This window comes from Diadema antillarum, unplaced genomic scaffold (genome assembly GCF_040938485.1).
Source record: "Diadema antillarum isolate AM-2024a unplaced genomic scaffold, OU_Dant_1.0 scf00000010, whole genome shotgun sequence".
Classification (NCBI taxonomy): Eukaryota; Metazoa; Echinodermata; class Echinoidea; order Diadematoida; family Diadematidae; genus Diadema; species Diadema antillarum.
Window position 1 is genome coordinate 110156 of NW_027270899.1, and position 21253 is coordinate 131408.

The following is a 21253-nucleotide window of genomic DNA, read 5'->3' on the forward strand; positions in this document are numbered from 1 at the left end:
TGTAGTAGTAGTGGCAGTAGTTGTAGTAGCAGTAGTAGCAGCAGCAGTAGTATATAGGAGTAGTAGTAGTAGCAGCAGCAGTTGGAGTAGTCGTGTTAAATTTATCATTAATATTATTAAAAACAACTACAACTTTTATCAAACATTATCATGTTTTTTATTATTATCATTGTCATTATGATCGCATTTCTTGTGTGTTTCCATTATTTCACGTGATGAATCTTGTGGTATTTCCTATAGCTATTTCCTATGTCATAAAAAAAATGTGTTCGTTCAAGCGCCTGAGATTGTGTGAGACACCAGTACCTGTGCGCCCTGACTGAGGTCAAGGGTCTTGAGACACCAGTAACTGTGCGCCCTGGCTGAGGTCAGGGGTCTTGAGACACCAGTAACTGTGCGCCCTGACTGAGGTCAGGGGTCTTGAGACACCAGTAACTGTGCGCCCTGACTGAGGTCAGGGGTCTTCCAACAGTGCTGTCCAACGTTTATATGCATCCTTTTTTTTTGACCAGTGATGTAAAAATCATTGAATATTATTGTCTCATTTTTGTTATGACACGAAAGAGTAACATCAGCACACAACCAAATACAACCTGAAACAAAACAAGCAAATATGGAAAGTTTTTTTTTTCTTGCTTTGCGGAGAGAGTGTACTAATACAGATCAAGTATATACAATCTTATATTCATGGCGAGTATACCTACCAAGAAAACCTCTGTAAAGAAATAACTACGTGAAGCTTTCAAAGTCTTTCATGTCTATTGTAAAATGAGCCAACTTGCGTTTTCCTAATCATGGATTTTTTTTTTCTCGTTTTGGCCAAACGCTCAATTCTTTTGTAAGATGTCATACCGCTTTTGTTGCTGAGGTACTGTTGCGCTGCTTTATTGTTTTTCTCCCATATTATCGATTGTATTTTGAGAATCTAGCCCGTAACAAATGTTCATCTTCAATAAAAGGAAATTATATACGTAGTATCCTAGGAGAGTTGGATTTTGAATAGAACACTCCCTCGCCAACTAAATGTTACTGGCGTTCCTTAGGATGTTAGTGATTTATTTTGTCGCAAAAAAAAGAAGTTGCCTTCCATTTCAATGTACGACAACAATATTATAATGCACCATCAATACTTTATTCTTGCATCAAATGTTGGGTTAATTTTTGGATTAAGTTTCAGACCTATTGCTCTACAAATTTGCTTTCATGTAGATTCGTTCAGTTCACTTATGCTTTCGCTTGCTTTGTTATAGCAAAATCGTAATGATATTGATGAATTGCAAATGTGCAAATTTGAATGTTTCTTTTCGTACTATAACGCCATGTCAATTTTTTTTTTGTTTATTACTTTGCTATAAATGCTTTCATGTTTGACAGAATCAGAATTAAGGCAAATTGAAACTGATATCGCCAAAAACAAAAACGTCTTCGCTAGCGGTCGGTTGCTGGAGGGGCGAGAAGAAAATTGGGTCACGCATTTATGGTGAGAGTGTGAACGTCACGAAATTCTTGCACTGTAACTGCGTTGGGGTTCGAAATGAAAGGCTGTATTCGACAAGGAACCAATCAACCCATCAGCACTCCTAGCTCCAATAGTCTTGCATTATGAAACATTTGACAGCAACACAGGAGAATAAGAAATTAATGTCCTTAGAGGTAGGTACAGGTAAGACATGAGAAGGAGATGTTTCAGACTTGCAAAGGAATTCGTTTTGTATAATCACGTTTCTGAAACGCGATTCCAAACGTGCGAAGAGATACGGAGCGTTAAGTGTAAAATAAGTCTCTTCGGCGAGTGCTCTCTACCAATGTCATTTAATACAAGAGCTGTGACACGAACTCCATGCCATGTCAATCAAACATGCAACTCTCCATACGCTTACAAGAAAGAGACGCCATCAATGGCGGAGGTGAACATAAGCTCCACCTCCTCGTCATCTGGTAATTAAGACTACGTTTTGCCAAACATGATTTGAGAAAGGAGTTTGAAAGAAACATGACTCTAGTTTTCTTACAGACTTCTTGCAGAAAAAAAAAACATAGGGAAGGACTGCCTTAGCAATAGCATAAAATTGTCTCTATATATGTTTACAAACGAGTTCCTCTGTAAGTGTAAAACAAGGAGTAGCTGACGAGTTGTCTATTCCGCAGTGTCTAGCGCTCTAATTCCACACAATGATGTGCTTCTATCGCCTATCGCCAGTTTAGGATCCCATGAGCTGTGGTAGGCAAGGGGTTGCAAATGATTGCGATCTTAAACTGTCGACATTAAATGACATTGTACAAGATTCCTTTTCAGAACCTGACTTTCTTTTGATGATCGCAGGAAAACAATTCGGAAAACGTAAGTGGGAATTGTCGTGACAAAGACGATGAAATCCAACAACAGGAAGGAGAGTCCTTGAAATAGTGATGACAAAATAAGATATCAACCAAGCAGAGTCGCTCTCCTTCCAAGTGAGCCGATGGCTGAATGTAAAAGAAAAAAAAAAACCACACCGTCCAAACCGAACAGTAAGTGAAAACAACATTGATGACGCTTTAAGGTTAGTCTAAATATATACCTACGTTTTCATCTTTGATCTCTCTCTATCTCTCTGTTTATGCCATTATGTATATATATATATATATATATATATATATATATATATATATATATAAATGCGTGTGTTTGTGTGTGTGTGTGTGTGTGTGTGTGTGTGTGTGTGTGTGTAAATCCGTACTCTATTGATTGAGGTTGAATAGAAATAAACTGAAACAGATATAATCTTCAAAAAATTTAGCAAATAAAAGTCTGTTAAAGTTTAGAGAGGTATGATAAAAGCACTTTAAACCCTCTTTGATAATATAATACTTTTTCCGACACTATTCGCTGAAGGAAAAAAAGACTGCTTTCTGATGAGGTAGGGGAGGAGCATGGGGAGATCGTATTCGAGGGTGAATCACATTTCATCCTTCAAAACCTATTTTTGCCTCTGTAAAGTTCCCATCGGTATTGATATACAATACAACTACCAGTTTTTAACCCGATTTTTCTCGATTCTTGAACTTTGTTCCTGTTTGTGCCAAGAAACTTTGAGTAGAAATAAAACCGGCCCCTTTTTGTCACGTAATTCTGTATTTTTTTTTAGATGATGACATCGGAAGCAGTAATGATAACCGATGGTAATTCATTTGTTCGTTTCTGTTTCTGCATTAAAAAAAATTATACATATATATTTTGTTTAGCAAGTAATATGACATAGGTAGGATATTTTTCAAGCAACATGACATTGATTGGATACGTAACTGAATATATTATGGTAAAATAATATAGCATACTTTAGCGAAATGATAAAGCAGTCTGATGATAAGCCTTACAAGCAATGTTCAACTCTCAACTTTATTTCCATTTCCATTGAATAAACACACACAACCTAAATTGGTAGGCAGGACTAATAAGAAGCTAGTCCAGATGGTGTCACCCTGGACTAGTGTTATTCTAGTAATGCTAGCTTGACTTGCTTATTGGACTACCGTGAAGTTAGTAATGACTACTGGACTTGGTAAGCCAAGGCAAGTAATGACTTCTGGACTTGCATAATGCTAGTCATGATGTTAGTTAACACTGCTGGACTAGGGAAATCAAGCTAGTAATGAGCATAAAACTACTCATCATGTTAGTAGTGATTGCTGGACTAGTTAGGCAAAAGATAGTCAAAGAGTGCTGGACTAGCACAAAGCTAGTCATGTCTGCTGAACTAAGTTACTAGCTTTGGATTTCCATGCTAGTCATGACTGCTGGACTAGCATGAGACTTGTAATGGATGCTGGACTATGCTGAGTAAGGCTAGTCATTGCTGCTTGACTAGAAAACGACTAGCTTTAAACTAGTGTAGATGGTGTCAAGTTACACTAACATAGAGCTAGTACAAACAGCTAGACTAGCTTATTGCTGGTCTGGCCCTTTTGACTAGCTTTCACCAAACCTAGTGCAGCATGCGTGACAAGCGAAAGCTAGTCAAGGTCTCGGAGATGAATCTGAAATGAAATTACATGTATGCAGATAATGTAACTGTGACGAAAATACATTAAAACAAAAGCAATAATATCAGGTTAAAAATCTCAAATTTTATTCATCCAACGAATGCAGCAAATTAATGTAGGCATCATGAATATCACAAATGAATCTTACATAATTGAAAAGAAATTGAATTGCAGCATTGAATAAACATATGAATATACAGGGTTACATAAAAACACTCAATGCACAATGGGAAGCATGAAATAAATCAAGAGTCGAGCTCTACAACTGCATATCTCCTTATATACAACATTTATATAAAATTGAACCCGTAAATGGCCATGTGTTGTGAACTTGCAACCCAAAAGGGTGGACCAAAAAAAAAAAAAATGTTATGATTCATTGTTATATGAGCTCATTAAGCACATGAAATTGTGACACGGCAAGTGATAGAATAAAAAAAAAAAACGATGAAGGTGCGGGGGAGGTGAGGGGGAGAGGGGAGAGAAACGGTACACAAATCTATGGGAGCGATTTTTTTTAATTATGTGAATAACTTTGCTATACTAGGAACTAGGCAGTTGATTTTGGTTTTTTCTTACAGCTAGGACAGGTATAATAATCCAACTCCAAATGCATTATACATTTCTCAATGATAATTATCTCAAATCAAGTCACAAAAGCTTTAATCATATGACCAAGTCAACTTAACACTATGAGAGCAAATTTATTATAATTCATAATTTTGGTATAATATGGGCTACAAACTTGATTTGAGTCTTTCTCATCCTTCTCATTATTTCAGCTTCATAACGCATGTTTTATTGTACAGTGTATTAAGAACTATAAATTATATGTGGCTATACAACTCGAAATCTGTGTCAAGGAGTAGCCGCAAGGCAAATTCTGAAACTAAAGCAGAAATTCATTCCCAAGGATTGTGTACTAAATGTACAGTACATGTATTTTGGAATTTAATTAGAGAAATCTGACTCTGGTTGCTTTCTTACAAATGATTACAACATAGGCATTTAGTAATAACTCATTGAGATAATGTGTGTGGTTCCTCTACAATTTCGTTATTACAGAGTATATTTCATAAACTTTCACACACAAACACATTACTGTCCATAAGAATAAGATGTAATGAGGCTTGCAGTGATGTAACATCCAATACAAATGTAGGTACATGTAATGTATTAATCTGATCTAAAAATACAACAAACGGAACAAATTCTCTAAAAATTTCAGATTTTGACTTTCTTTTTATATCATGCCATTTTGTACAGAAAGGATGCATTTCTGAAGGTGGTATCAAGGTATGAAATCAGACTAGTACAAGACCGATGTTAGTACACAAAACAGTCTGTCCAAAGGGGTTTTCCGAGGTATTGTCATGAACAACATTTCATGAATATTCTTTATCTTTAAGGTATCTACTTAAAACGTATCTTGACTGTAATGCTTTCGGGTCTAGAGAGCAAGATTTTTTTTTCCTCTCTTAGGGGCCCTATCCTCTGCCCCCCCGAGCTCCAAGGAGGTTATCATAGGTATTGAGGCATTGTCATGAACGTATATTCTTCACCTATAAAGATATCCACATACACCATATCTTGCCTATAATGCTTTTGGATCTGGAGCACAAAAGTTTCTCCCATCTTCCCTTGCCCCCCCCCCCCCCCCCCTCGACCACATGCTCAACATGAACAACCTTGGGACCCTACCCACTAAGGATGATCCCAACCAAGTTTGACTGAAATCTGGACTCCGGTTTGAAGAAGATGGACATGTGTTTTTTCCCCTTGGCCCCCACCACCGAAACTTGGGTCTTTCCATGAACAAACTATATTCTTTATAGGTAAATGTATAGATCTATAAATAACATATTAACTGCATTGTTTTGGGGTCTGGAGAAGAAGATTTTTAAAGATTACCCCCTTTTTCCCCTTGGGGCTGTCCCCCTGGGCCACATGCTCCACATGAACAACTTTTGGTCCCTACCCCCTAAGAATGATCGATCCCCACCAAGTTTGGTTGATATCCGCCCACCAGTTCTTGAGAAGAAGATGAAAATGTAAAAGTCTATGCACGACGCATGACGAACAAAAAGCGATCGATCGCAATAGCTCACTCAAGCCTTTGGCTCAGTTGAGTTTAAAATAGACACAATGAACATTACCCACTTCACTAGCAGTTGTTAAGACCACATTTTGAAAACAGTACATGGATCGACCAGTCTCTGTCCTAAAAATAGATCAATTTTTTTTTTTCACCAGAAAGCCAGTTTCTGACTAAAGGCAGTTTATTGTGTTACTGATATTTGATCATCTAATATTCAAATTAAATATCAACTAGCACTAATTGACAAAATTTGAAACAGTTAACCAAAATAAACTAACAATTATACCTCAAATGACCTTGTTTTTTTTACTTTTGAGGCTTTGACCCTGTCATGTGACTTCAAAGTGTGTCATAAGGGGAAAGTTACCATAGTGCACCTATTATCCAAGTTTGGTTACGATTGAAGTTCAAAAAAGTTACTGAAACTGTAACAGATGGACACATGGAAGGAAGCATGGATGAACATACAGAATTTGGATCGTTTTGTGTCATCACAATATTTGGTGAATACTGCCAGTTGTTTGGGAAAATAAAATCTTCCCTATAATAAGGTTGTTTTCAGGGCAGCTTGAAGTTTCAAAACAAACTCTTTTCATCGACGAGCCCTGTTCTACTTTTAGTGTTGAAGTGCTGCAGTACGTCCTGGTAACAGCTTCATGTTCAACTACAGATGAGCCTGATGAGGCTGACTCTTCAACAAGAATGTAAGTTCCAACTTCAGAGGAGCATTTAATGTATCTCAAAAGAGGAAAAAGCAAGGATATGTACGTAGGCCTATACACCGATGGTAGCTGTCTCTTCTCATTGGGCTTCTAATCTAACGTTGGAATTGTGTTCAGTCAGGGGCTTGGTGGGAGCTGCAACTACTCTCTCTCTCTGCCTGAGTTGATGAGTGGTGTCATAGCTCCTCAAGGTCTCCAAACGATACTCAATGAATCCCGAGATCCTTGTCATACAGGTATTCCTGAAATATAAGAATGCATTGTAGGTCAAAGCTTTTTCTCGAGTCTCAACAAATTTCACTTTGGCACAGAGTTGACTATAACTGATGAAGATCTGATAGCAGTAGAAATACATGTAGTGGCATTCTTATGGAAGAAAACGAGAATAGGTTTATAATAAATGAACGGCGCAACTGGCATGTTGGAGCTTACGTTACATTACGTTACGTTGGAGTTTACGTACATCCAACCTAAGTCATGGAATCAGACCAATCTGCACACAAAATTTATTAGACATCTATGAACATGTACATCAAAGATTATCAAAAGCCCCCACATTGCCTGTATATTTGCCCAATGATTTAATTAAGACATAGATACAATTAATTTCCCTGTAAAGGCCATTCTTTTTTTTTTTCTTTTTTTTTTTTTTTTTTTTTTTTTGGGGGGGGGGGGGGGGGGCTCATGACCATATCCTGAACAACTTTGGGTCCTTGCCCCCTAACTAAACAAGGATGATCAACTCCTAGTATGGTTGAATTCTGTCCACTATCTCTGGAGAAAAGTTGAAAATGTTCAAGTTTTTGCAAGCTAGATGAATAAGATACCATGTATGTCACTTAAGCTTTCTGCTAAAGAGGGCTAAAAAGTTGTAGATCACATAAACTTATGAGTATAAACTTACATATCCTTGTGCACCTTGTGTGGTGTCTCACAAAGTGGGGTACTGCATCGCAACTGCCTTGGCTTCAACGCGTCTTTTGCTCACTACTTGGGTACTGTATCTGAATTTAAAAAGGAAGCAAGAAGAATGTTAATCATATTCTACGAAGCAAATATATAACATCAAAAAATTGACCCTCATTTCAATCTTTTAAGGGGCTGAACTATTTTCATGTTTTTTTTTCTTGGCATTAATTTCTATTGCTATTCAGTACATCGCTGTTTCAAGTACATTTATTCATGTGCTTCTTACACCAAATATCAGTTAATACAAATGAAAATTTCATGCAGATGGGTTAAGTGTGGATGTGCACAGTTAGTAGAAAAATACAAGATGTGATTATCCATCGAACTTTATGGCAAATCAATTTCCATTTTTTTTATTCATCATTATTATAATTATATCATAAGTATTAGGACTATTATCATTTACATGTGGCCCAATGGGGCTACCAAGAAAATAAGTCAGCGCGGAGTCTTGTAGGTACACTCTGTTTACATGTTTCATACAAGTATATCAGTCTTTATTTTTAAATCTATAACCATCACTTCATTTACAACGTTATACTTACTGGTCCCTTCATCTTTTTTTTTTTTTTTTTTTTTTTTTGGGGGGGGGGCACATTTTAGACTGTTATTCTCTATATTTGAGAACACAAAAACAAAAGTGAACAGGCAAATTAGATGGTGCTATATTGCATGGAAATGTATAGTACAAGACATGACAATGGGAAACTGGTTTTCCAGACCAGTATTCAAACAATTGAACTTACGCTGTACAGTTTTCTGCTTCCATTATCAACAAGAAATATGCTACGATGATCTGGATAAGCAGGTGTCTCCTTGGAGCAGTCAGAACTCCTTCCATCAGCTATTGAAGTATCTCCTCCCCCTTGGAGTGATGTGTGTGTTGAATTCCTGGGCAAATAAGTAAAATTTAAAGGTTTTACAAATCATACAAATTATGGCATGAGGATAATAGGTCCCTCCAGTTTACATTATAAACTTGAAGTGCAAAATCATTTAATATACATATTTGCCATAAGCAACGTTCAGCTCTACTTACACAACTCAAGACTGACCATAACATGGTTTTCACTTCTGTCGATACAGCAAGTACACATTTTTCTTAAATACGAGTACTAACCTCTCAAGGCTTTCATTTTCAGAGAGAAGGACAGCTCCAAAACTGCTCCATGAAGAATAATTAATACTTGAAAATCATTTCTTCAAACAAAACAAAACCAACAAAGCTTTCAGTCTCTTAATGTAGCCTCTTATGTAATTACTGAGACTCTAGAATGTAAAATAAATGTGAATCAATTTCAAACTAGTCTCCCTTCATTAATCATCGTGGAAAACAACAGAATAGCTTACAGCAGGGTTAGTGCAATGGAAGTCCATATCTCAGAGGCTCCTTCGCTGATGTTGGCCCGGTGTTTCCAGCATTCGTCAACCCTGCATTCAATGGCTAGTCGTTGGCCACATCTGTTACATGTACTTCTTCAATCTGGTGATCTGCACCCTCGTGGTGTGACAGAGACTGTACAGCTATCAATCTGTCTTCGTTCTCCAAATGATGACCCCTATACCGAGTTCCTTTAAATCACCATCACTCCCGAAGAACTGTCATGTTACGTCTTTTTATCTGGAGGAAAGCATGAAAACACAATGTTCAGAAATGGATTTAGAACTCATCTCCACAAGACAATATGCAGTTCCGTTTTGTCCACACAAATACTAAGTGTGCATCAATAGAAAAGCTAGAAATTACTTTTTAGCTACATCGATCAGCATATTTAGAAAGACCCAAAGATGATCTCTGCCAAATTTCAATGCCTAAGGTCACCTGTAACTTTCATAAAAAACAATGTTCAAATATAGTACCCGTTGTCGTCTGCTAAAAGGGGGATCGATCTCCATGATGTGTGAGCACGTTGATCTTCAGCTAGAAGTGTGATGTCACAGTGGACTAACACTTAACAGTGCATGCATCGTATTTCTTACTTAGATGATTGCCACACATGACGTGGGAGTGCAATAGCACTATGGTATTCTCCCAGCTGTGTGGATGCTCGAATGTGGTGGCAAATAAAAGTCCTTTTTACTACATAGGTCATCACAATTATATAAATCACCAAATTTCACCATTTTTTTTTTTATTACCGTATCAATCGAGATCACCTTCTGGCAACACAGTGTCAGTGATTCGGCTGTCGACTCAATAGCAATGTAGAGTTTCTAGACGCTTCTAGTCTATTGCATTAACCCTATTTCAACTGGGCTATTGGAGACCAAGTTTTTACGGGGGGGGGGGGGTCAATTTGACCCCCCTTCAGATCTCGGCCGCCGATCGCGCGATCGCCGCAAAATTTTGCCTGAAAATAGAGCCGGATGTCAACTACAAGATTACACGGTCATACAATCGAAAAAATGTTGATTTTATATTTTTGAATAAATTAATCATGCAAATTTATGCATGAAATTATATTTTTACATATAACTCCAACAAAAAGACTGAAGGATTGCTAAATTTTTGTGTCAGAGTTCCTCAAGACACATCAAACAATTTTCTTTTAAAAAAATAGCGCAGTCAAAATCAGTTTCTTTTGTTTTTTTATTGTTTTGTTAATTTTCATGTATTTAACTGTTTTTTCGATCTTTTGTTTTCCATTGTTTGTTTGTTTTTTTTTCCAAAATTTGTTGCAGGCACTTTTTCAAGCTTATCTACATCAGAATTGATTAATTTCAATGGTTAAAAGTTGAAATAATCTAATTTATATCAATTAAACAAAAAAAAAACAACAAACAAACCACAATTTGCATAGGATTTGCACAGAAATCATGAATTTGAGCTGTTTTCAGGTTGACATGCATATGCAAAACATTGCGTAACTTCAAAGCGGTGTACCCGGACATCGCAAATTTGGTCTCAAAATATGCGGGAGACTTCAATGAAAAAAAGTCATGAAATGACGCGGCAAAATCTTTGCGCGTTGCGGAATCGTGGCGTGAAATGTCGAGAAGGGGGTCAATTTGACCCCCCCCCCCCAGTTGAAATAGGGTTAATTATAGCACAGCTTTATATACGTCGATCTCTAACCGTGGTCTAAACTCGACCAGACGTCTCCCTCTACATACTTTACAGTGATCATCTCTGTGTGCATGATGCTATGCTTGTAGTCCATGTAGAGTTCATACCACTGCACTGCAGGCCTAACGTTAGGTCTATAATACCGCAATGAGAACCGGACCTAGGCCCTAGGATATAGCTTATCCTGGAAAACCGTTCAATGTAGGCCCTAGATGTTTAACAGTGGTCTAGGTTCTGCTTCTACTACGTTCTAGGGCTAAATCGTGATATCGGTCCCCTCTCATTCTGCGTGTGTGTCTCCACTAATGCGCAAAGTCTATGGAGGTTGAAAGAAGTCCCCAGCTATAGCGGTGAAGGGTGAGTGGGGACCTAACCGGAGTTCTAGACTACCTATTAATACTAGTTGGGCCTAACCCGTTAGTAATAGTAGGCCTATTTCGCGTTAATGCTGTTCTACTTGGAATAGAATAAATGAGTAGGGCCTACAATTAACGCCAACGATTGTGAGACTTGTTTAGACTAACGCCAACGGTTAGACTTTTACAGTTAGACTTAGAGTAAGCCCTACCTCGGTAGAACCCCAACTTAAGTACATGTAGACTAGACCGTGTCTAGTTCTATTAGTTTCTCTAAGATCTAACATTACACTGTTAGTAGTTAACGTTAGGCCTACGACTAACGTTCTGGAGAATTTAGACTCAGAGTTTAGTGTGTCCCAATATTTTCTGAAACGCATAATGTTAACGTTAGAACTTTTAGAACTCTATTAGAAGATAGCTCCTGATGATCGATGTATCATGAGAGGCATTTTTTCAACTTCGCTCTATAGGTGCCTACAAAAGTACAAGTAGCCCCCTCACACAGTTACAATGTCAGATGTACAATGTCAATGACGGTTACATTCGTCACTCATTTTTGTTAATTTTGGAAATCATAACCTGGTCTAGACTCTATTTTGTTTGAAAAATGCGTTTCTAACGTTAAAAAGTTAAAGACTTTATAGTCCGCGAATAGGCCGAGCCCCATCCCAACATGCACAAAGACTCAAAGTATTACTGTAGTATTAGATTCCAACACCTAACAGTTGAGTTTCGGCCTCGGATTCTAGCTGTTAGGTGTTTATGGTAAGGTAACTGCGACCAGCCCCATAGCTAACTGTGTACACTAATGTTACAAGGAGCGTCCCTGGCCCGGGGTTATTCGTAAGGTAACTTAGATGGTCGTTTACGGAGAGGTAGTAGCCCATAATACTGGAAAAACTCAACAAGTTATAATTAGATCGATCTATGGTTTGCTTACCTTCAAAAATGTGAATAATATCTCCGCCCCACTCCATTTGAAGACAGAAATTTTCTCACGTCCATTACATCCAGGCTCTGATTCTCACGATTGCACAAGCACGTAAATCCTATGCATATAATACACGCACAGCACATCGTATACACATGCACACAGTACGTCCACGCACAGGCGACAGACGCGTCGCTCAGGTAAACCTTCTCGCGCCCAAACCAGGGGAAATTGCGGCTGGTGATTGGCTTAAAGTAAACACATGACAGGGGAATTCTCAATTTCTATTGGCCTAACCAAATGCATTCAAATATGTATTCACTGGAATTCACCCTAGTTCTGCCAGCTTGACTTACTAGTTCACGGTAGTTCCTTCAGTTTTACTAACATGCGCTGTTTTCGTAAGATCAACGAGTTTATGATAGTTTCTCCACTTCGACTAGCTTTACACTAGTTCCTCCACTTTGACTAATTCTTGGCGTATACACTGCAAACTAGTACAGCATACAATTTTATGCTAGTCACACTTGATTGACTAGCTTTGGGTTAGTAAACCACGGCCTGATTTAATCCAGCAGAGCATTACTAGTTGCATTGCCGCATTTTACTATCATCATGTTCGTATAGCAATTTTTACTAACCGTGCTCGACTAGTTTAATGCTAGTCAGGCCAGGAATTGACCCATTTAGGTTGTGTGTGAACAAAGAAAAATAATACACAATACATTAACTGAACATATTTGTGACAAGTTCAAAGAAAACGTACATGTGATCACGAGTAATGAAACAGGAATTCCTTTTCTAAGGTATAAACAAATACATAATACAAAGACTAGAATGGAAATGGAGGGTCCCACTAAAAAGCAAAGCTTGTAGATGGGACCCTCGGAAAATACATACACAAAATCAAAGAAACCAATGTCAACTGACATTAAATTAACTAAAAGGAAAAAAAGGGGAAGGGGGGATGAGACTATGGTACAACACGCGCCATCGTGGACACAAGCACACTGGTCTTCATAATGTAAGTGCAATAATAAAACGCTCCCTGGATTGATATTGCGAAGGATTGGGCGTAAATACCGGTATGAATGCAGAAGAATGCAGAAGAATGCAGAATGCAGAAGAATGTTGATAACATTTTCACGTAATCATGTAATCTCTTGGTAATGGTAATCAAAATAAGTGCAAAAAAATATATATAAACAAAAGATAAACATGTGAAAAGGGAAAAGAGAAAAATTAAAGGAGTGCAAGTAGATGTGCTTAATGTGCATTTTTATATCATGGTATTCATATTTTGTAGGAGCAGGTCCATTTTGTGTTTGTCAGATAGTAGTGATTATACAGGCCTATGTGAGTATGTGTTTGTGTATAACTCTGTATGACGTTAGACTTATTCAATGAAATTCCATTTTCTTCGCTCATTTTAATCCAGCTATGTATACACTCCACAGCATGCCTTTGTATAATGTTTTATTTGTCTGTATTCATTTCGTCCGATCAAATAGTATTAATGGCTCTGATCAAAGAAATCAAAATGAATCATATTCTTGATATTGTATTGTAGGTCTTTTAGTAACGCTTTCAATTCATGAATCTGTATCATTTTTTTGTGTATGAATTTATGCGATCACGCAATATTCGTCAGTGGAACATACCTATATAAGCGAGGAAAATTTGTCATTCGTATATGAAGAGATTACCATTCGTTTTATAGTAGCATTTTATTGACCAAATCACAGCCCATGATCTAACATCGACTGAAACATTGTTTCATGGGTCAGGGACAAGATGTATAATTGTTTATGCGTCATGCTAAAATCAGTTATGGGTTTGTTTTTAGGAGTTTCGTTTGAATAAGACTGAATGGTATGATAAAACTCCCAAGTGTACAGGCGACAATAAGGATTACTCTCAACTCATATCATCATAACTACATGCATTTATAAACACATATATCTACAGTATGATCAATCGATGCGTAATACAAACATATCTATTTCAATAGCTACAATGTAATTGTATGTTAATGTACCATATACAAGTACGTTAGATAAAGAGCCTTTGAGGAAAATACAATGAGGATATTAAGGAAAATAAAGGAACGAATATGACAAGGAAATTACCCCCTAAGGGCAAGCAGTGCTTGCTAAGAATCAGCGTTATTCTCTCTTTTCTCTTATTCTCTTACAACCGTGTAATGGAGAATGGAGTATAGACGAACAAGCCGTATAGCCTAATGGGCCGGACTGCTTCGGGCCGCGGGTCAGTCGCAATTACGACCCGTCCCCATCATTATCATTATAATCATTATCAGAACCCAAGGGGATATATTCAACAAAGTCATCATCAACAACAACGACAACAACAACAACAACAGTAGCAATAACAACAACAAAGTTGATTAACAAAGAAGGGAAAATCAGAAAGAATACACAAAAGCGAAGAAATATAACGAGGTCTCTTCGTTAAAACGAGACTTGTAATTTGTCCTTGTATTTTTCCCGCGAGGAACATTCTTGAGTAATGCTTTTCTTCGATATGCGTAGAAATTGCTCGATGAACATCTTACAATCTCCATTATAGTCCATGGTCAAGACAATACAAGACTACACACGGAGTTTTGATTTAACGAGGTTCACGAGGTCTTCGTTTAACTGTGTGATATTGGATCTTCGCATTTAAACCTCTCTCTCCCCTCCCCTCTCTACCTCCCTATCTATCTCTCCCTTTCTCACTCTCTCTCTCTCTCTCTCTCTATGTATATATATATATATATATATATATGTGTGTGTGTGTGTGTGTGTATCTCTCTCTCTCTCTCTCTCTCCCCTCTCTCTCTCTCTCTATATATATATATATTCTCCTCTTATAATGTGTTTCTCTTCAATCTTAGGTGCATTTGCATGGTATTTAGTGTCCAGTCACTTCTGGTGCTCCTAGCGATATCAAGTGAAACACAAGTACAGAATGAAAGACAAGAGCAAGATAAATAATCTGCTTGGTTTTGATTTCAGACCGGCACTTTAACAGGGAAGTGACGTTGTATAACTAGCGTTTATAGCGTAGCTCACTTTTACGAATTTCCACTCTCGCAACATGACGCATAACTGTATAGGTACTTTGTATGCTTTGCTTCACAAAGTGATAGGCATAGTCAAACATTTGTCAGGTGTGTATCTAACCATGATACTATGGAAGTCTGCGTTGTGTGTATATAGTGGTGTATTTTTTTTCTTCTTTTTTAGATTTGCTCCAAATGTGTATGGATGAATTTTGATATTTGTTTCTGTTTTATTGATTAAAGTAAAGATTTTGAATTGGTTGAAATTAACCAAATAAACATGTATAACACCGATCATGGTGATAGCAACCACACCACTAGAACTCTCTGTCAAGCTTGCAGCACTTGGCAGTTTTTGGTCAATTCTTCTTCCCCTTCCTCTTCTCCTCCTTCTCCTCCTTCTTCTCTTCTCCCATCTTCTTTGTCTTCTAATTAATCATTATCTTCATGGAAATATTCCCATATCACACAACGAACGTATACTGGTGTTGGGAAACATGAACTCCTCCTTACTCTTGATACTTTCCCGAACAATCGGGGCGTCGGTAGCTCGGAGGCTTTCGATTACGCTATCGGTAGTTGGGCAGATTTGCATACAACCCGTCCTGGTTTCGGAGAATGCAGTTCAAAATCCGTCTAGATCGGAAGGGTTATTTTAGTCATTAAAACAGAAAAAAAAAATTTGCCTTTTCCATCCATCCGGGTTCCTCAATGGCTCGCTAGTAGCCAAAGTTTGGCGAAGGACAATGACATCGTGTTCATCAAGGTACAGCACGTGACCCTCGTTTTAAACTGGACCGTTATGCCAGGCAACGCCTTTTCACTGCTACGAAGAGACTCTTCCGGTGCGTAATATGCATATCATTGTTAGTCTACACGCACGTGTAACGTCTGAAGAGGAGAATCAAATCTCAATCTGATTGGTTGCGGGATTCTCCCCATGCATTTTTAGAGATAATCACTGTGTTGTCAAATAGTTTGGTCTCCAAATTTCCAATGGTGCGTTGAGTTATCAGGCAAATGAACACCTCATTTGATGGCAGAGCAAGAGTAACAAACAACTTCACTCAAATGAACATTATTTTGAAATATACTTTGGTGGACTTACGCATATTTTGGCTTTTGATGCATTTATGTTTACAGGTTAACCTGTGTGCCTATCAATTAGTTCTCTTAAAAATCATATTCTTTCATAACCGTTCTATTGCATGATACTTCTCTATGACAATACGTATCGTGTTCTGAGTATTATGTGTGTTTTTGTCCTCACTTATGTATACTCTCTCTGTATGTATTCTTTTTCTGCTTGATGGCTGGTTTCCATTTTTCATTCTCTGCCCCTGCACCTCTGTTATTTTTCATGTCCCTATTGTTCATGTTATGTAAGACCATCTTCACGCCCCCATCAATGTCCACGTCCATGTTATGTAGCCTATGTCCCTGTCTCTATCTGTGTCGTTGTCTCTGTCCTTGCCCTTGTCCCTATCTCTGCTTTGTATCTCCACCTATCATAATTTCGTATATTACTGCATATCATGTTCATCAATGTTGAGATCATACCTGTAGTTCGCCACAATTTTTTTTTTCACTCCCAGAGATGTGCCACAATATGTTCAAAATGATCGCATTGTAATCTGTACTTATGTATATTGTTAGTTGGAGATAAATGTCATTGAACTGAACTGAACTGAACTGAACCGAACTGAACTATATATCTCTTTCTGTATAAACGTATATCTTGGATTCTACTGTTCAGGTCATTAGAGAGAATGACTGGGGGGGGGGGGGGAGAAAAGTGATACATAACAGTATTAGTCAGATTTCTCTTTCGCATTCTTGCAATGTCTATGACCATTGATTCCCTTTCTCAATTTAGTTCGTTCCTTTTATTTCATCAAAATGTTTAACACATTAATAACACATTGTGATATCAATGGACAATAGAATGAATCTTTGTCCCAGTGCGGGGAATGCCAGGTGACTACCAAGTAATTGGATTTTATCAACTGTGTCTCTTGTTCTATGGCATTAACCGAATGAGCATGGTGTGTTTGTTGTCTTTTTTTTTCCATTGAGGAGGGTGATCAATATCTGTCGGCGTGTGTGAAAGTGAGGTAATGGGAATGATGTTGTTTTGATGCTCGTTGCTAGATTGTGATGTAGAAGGCAATGCTTGATAATACATCATTCATTTTAGAGCCAGGTGCATTTTCATCCATTAGTAGACTTTTAAAAAACAATATAACTAAAACATCCACAACAAGACCATCACACAATCATACAAATACATCTACACATCAATGTGCATTGTAAGAAGTATACATGCAATTGTATGGTATGCTGGGGCAGAATGGTCGCAGGATGCGCATGTTATCCATTTATGCATGACTTGCAGCAATTATATCATTGTGCGGGCTTTTCATGGCCATGATGTTTTATACATTAGAAGAGGTGCAATCTCTAGCGACAGAGATAAAAAAAAAGAAAAAAGGGGGAGCAATGTGGGTCACGGCCGGGAACGTTTCGAGTGGCCGCTCGACATGGCAGTGCGCCCCTTGTCGCACTGGATCAACCTACCGTCTAATGGGTTTGGAGAGTCCTCACTCTCTACAATCTTTCATGGGTGCCGACACCGTATAATGTGTGTGTCAAATGGGAGAACATGGCGAAGGCCGTGGCCTTGTCTGTCTACTCTCCTTTCTCTGGGTTGCTTATTTCTTCTATATCTTCTTTGCCTCTCATTCTTATTTTGTCATTCTATTATACACACGCTACTTTTGTTAGGATTATTTCAAGACTCCGCAAAATTTCGACAGGACCACCTCCAAACACACACACACACACACACACACACACACACACACACACACACACACACACACACACACATATATATATATATATATATATATATATATATATATATGTGTGTGTGTGTGTGTGTGTATATGATATAATACATTTAGCAACACACACTTTCTATCATGATTTAGTATATGTATATAATAATACTAAGGTGACAGTATGAATAATCTTTAGAACATAGCCTTTTCTGTCTTTTCCCTCTCATCCTCCTCGGTCTCTATCTCTCCCTCATCCTCTGCCAGTTTCTCCTTCTCATACTCATCTTTTTTTTAACCTGTTCTCTTCCTCATCTACCTCCTGCTCCTGCTCCTCCTCCTCTTCATACTCAGTCTCTCCTTACAACGGTTTCTCCTTTTCCTCCCCTATCTCCATCCTTCTGTACATACCTCTGATGTGTAAAATATAATACAGAGTGCTGGGGGTGTTTCATAAAGCTGTTCGTAAAGTTACGAACAACTTACGAGCGACTGATGATTAGTTCTTGTGCTGAATTATGGAAATTCTGATAAGTATAGCACATCAGAACTGATCACCAGTCGCTAGTAGATGGTTCGTAACTTTACGAACAGCTTTATGAAACAGGGCCCTGGTTAGATACAATAGTGTATATTTGCTGGTTAGATATACGAGAGAGTGTGTGTATTAGTGGAATGAGAGTTAGAAGAGAGAGAGAGAGGGGGGGGGGGGAGAAAGAGAGATAGATAGATGAGCAAATACCAGACGCTATTTTCGTATGTATGTATTATAATAATTCGAATATAGTATTTATTTATTTATTGATTGATTTGATGTAATGCGCTGTGTGTAAATTGAATGTATTTTGATATTGGAGTTTATGTTTAGGAAGAGAAGATTGTGAGAATTTTTTTTTAAATCAAACTGATTATTTTTGCTGTGTAAAATGTGTTGATTTGAGCTGTATAACAACATCTGTATTGATAAGTATAAATGACCGGCATACATACATTAACATAAACTCAATTTATTTTCTGATAATTATTGAGAATAGTTATATGAGATATTGTATTGGTTTTGTATTATAGGTTGATCTCATTGTGCAATGGTCAAGATGAATAAGATTGACCCTTTGTTGTTTTATGCATTTTTTTTTTCATTGCTACACTGTATTTTGTGAGTATTTTTAATGTACTCATGGCTATTTGTTAACACTGTCTATAATTCAGCCTTCGGGCTGCGATAGATATTGATGAATAGATGCACCTTTTCAATTCAATTCAATTCAATTCAATCAATTTCCTCATCCCTTTCTTATTCGCCTTACCAACCCCTTCCTTTTTATCCTCATCTTATCCGTCCGTCTTTATAACTCTCTGAATAATTCAGTGCAAGTTCTTCATCTTCCTACAAGAACATCAGCCCTATTAATTCGTCCTGCTTTACTCTCCTTTGCACCCTTTCCCTCATCACCTCATCATCTCCTTACACCAAGCCATCCAGTCTCCTCCTCCTGCACCTCCTTCTCCTCCCGCTCCTCCTCCTACTCTCGCGTTTCTCCTCCTCCTCCACCTCCTCCGGCTAAATTCCCTTTGTAATAAGATACATCATATATCATATAGCATGCTGCGCATTGCTAATAATTAATCATAAACTCGTCCTCCCGTGACACTACACATGCCGATGGTTCCCTCTCAAATGCATGGAATGTACTGGACCCACGCAATCTGGACAATAGGTCGGGCAGATGAGCACCCTCGCAAATCTGTATTGTGTATGGTACTAAAATATCATCTGAAATAAAAGGCAGATCTGCTAGGTCTTACTTTTGTGCTTATGTTGTGACAAAATCATGTAATTCTCAGGCCAGACAGAAAGCATAAACAAGAAAATATAGTGAAATCAAAATCAAGAATTGACAGTGCGTCTTATTACATTGGGAAAGCTCATTTTTACGCTTATACACTGTCACACCAGCTTGTATGCATTGTAAGTTTTCCATATCCCTTCCACGCGAAAGTACACTTGTTCTACAAGTTTGAAAATCTGCTCAAGCATAACATACACAGTCCCACCAGATTACTGTGATGCCATCGACAGAAGAAGGAAATTCAAATACAATTTAATTTAGAAAACAAGACTCTAAGAGCACGGCGGGGTGGTATTAACTCTGCCACGATAATATCACTTGCAGGAGAGGGGATAGGTCAAATTAGATGACTAAAACTATCCGTGAAATGGGGAGGGGGGTTGACGAATATGAATACTTTGAACCATCATATCAGTTACTTTCTCACAAATAAATTGCTTCTACCCCGACCCCTGCTGGCAGATAAGCATTGCAATTTTGTTTTGTTTTTTTCTTTGAAGTTCATAGATCTTTTGTGAGTGACAAAACGTGGACGACGTCACAGGAGTAACTCGACATCGAGAGTACTATGGTTCTTCATTTTTTTCAACCTACAATCAACGATGTTCCACGTGCTCACATTTGCACTTTCTATAGGCCGTCATCTAAAGGTCAATGTTTCCATTTTGGAGCACCGGAACAAGAGTTATGAGCACTGTTCCATCGTAAGCGCGAATGGAATGTCCTTTAGGAGTATAGTTTTCTTAAGGGACGATACGTAGAGGCATTACGGATAAAGATAGTCTTCCATCAACCTTAACGTGAACGCCAATGGGTATGCCCAATGGGTATGACCTTAGTGTGACCTTAGAAGTGACATAATAAAAAAAAATCCCAGTAACAATTATGGGATGTGGATTTCCAATAAGAGTTCATGGAAGATTTGGGGGAATCTCATCCCTAAAAGACCTCAGTCATCCTAGCTTAAAGGTTTTTCCCGCGATTAGCGAGTGATGGACGATTCATCCCAGCTTGTCAGGCTTGACTGGGTGCAGAATGGATGGGGAGAGCTCTCCCTCTCTGACGTCTATAAACAGCCGATATCTTACCTCAACTATAAGACGTATCAACCCCATCTGGTAAATGAAAACCGAAGTTGATTGTTACTTGTCCTTTACTTGCTCTTATTGTTGCTACTGTTTGTTGTTTTATTGTTCTGCCTCATGGCGAAAAGTCTTTGCAAATTAAGTAAGATTTTGATCAGTGTAAAGTGAAATGAAATGCTGCAAAAGATTAAGGAAATTGCTAGGATGTAATCTGACCGCGCAGTTTGACGTGAAGAGAAGTG

General features: G+C 38.0%; 1 long non-coding RNA gene across 2 annotated transcripts; it reads right to left on the reverse strand.

Moving 5' to 3' along the window:
- Nucleotides 1-7545: 7545 nt before the first annotated feature.
- Nucleotides 7546-10091, reverse strand: LOC139720253 (uncharacterized). Of its 2 annotated transcripts, none has more exons than XR_011710157.1 (3): nt 9163-10091; nt 8559-8703; nt 7546-7830 (listed from the first exon to the last, which is right to left on the reverse strand). It is a non-coding gene; the product is annotated as an uncharacterized lncRNA (long non-coding RNA). The 2 variants fall into 2 exon arrangements; XR_011710156.1 differs by having other exon boundaries at nt 7546-7833.
- Nucleotides 10092-21253: the final 11162 nt, after the last annotated feature.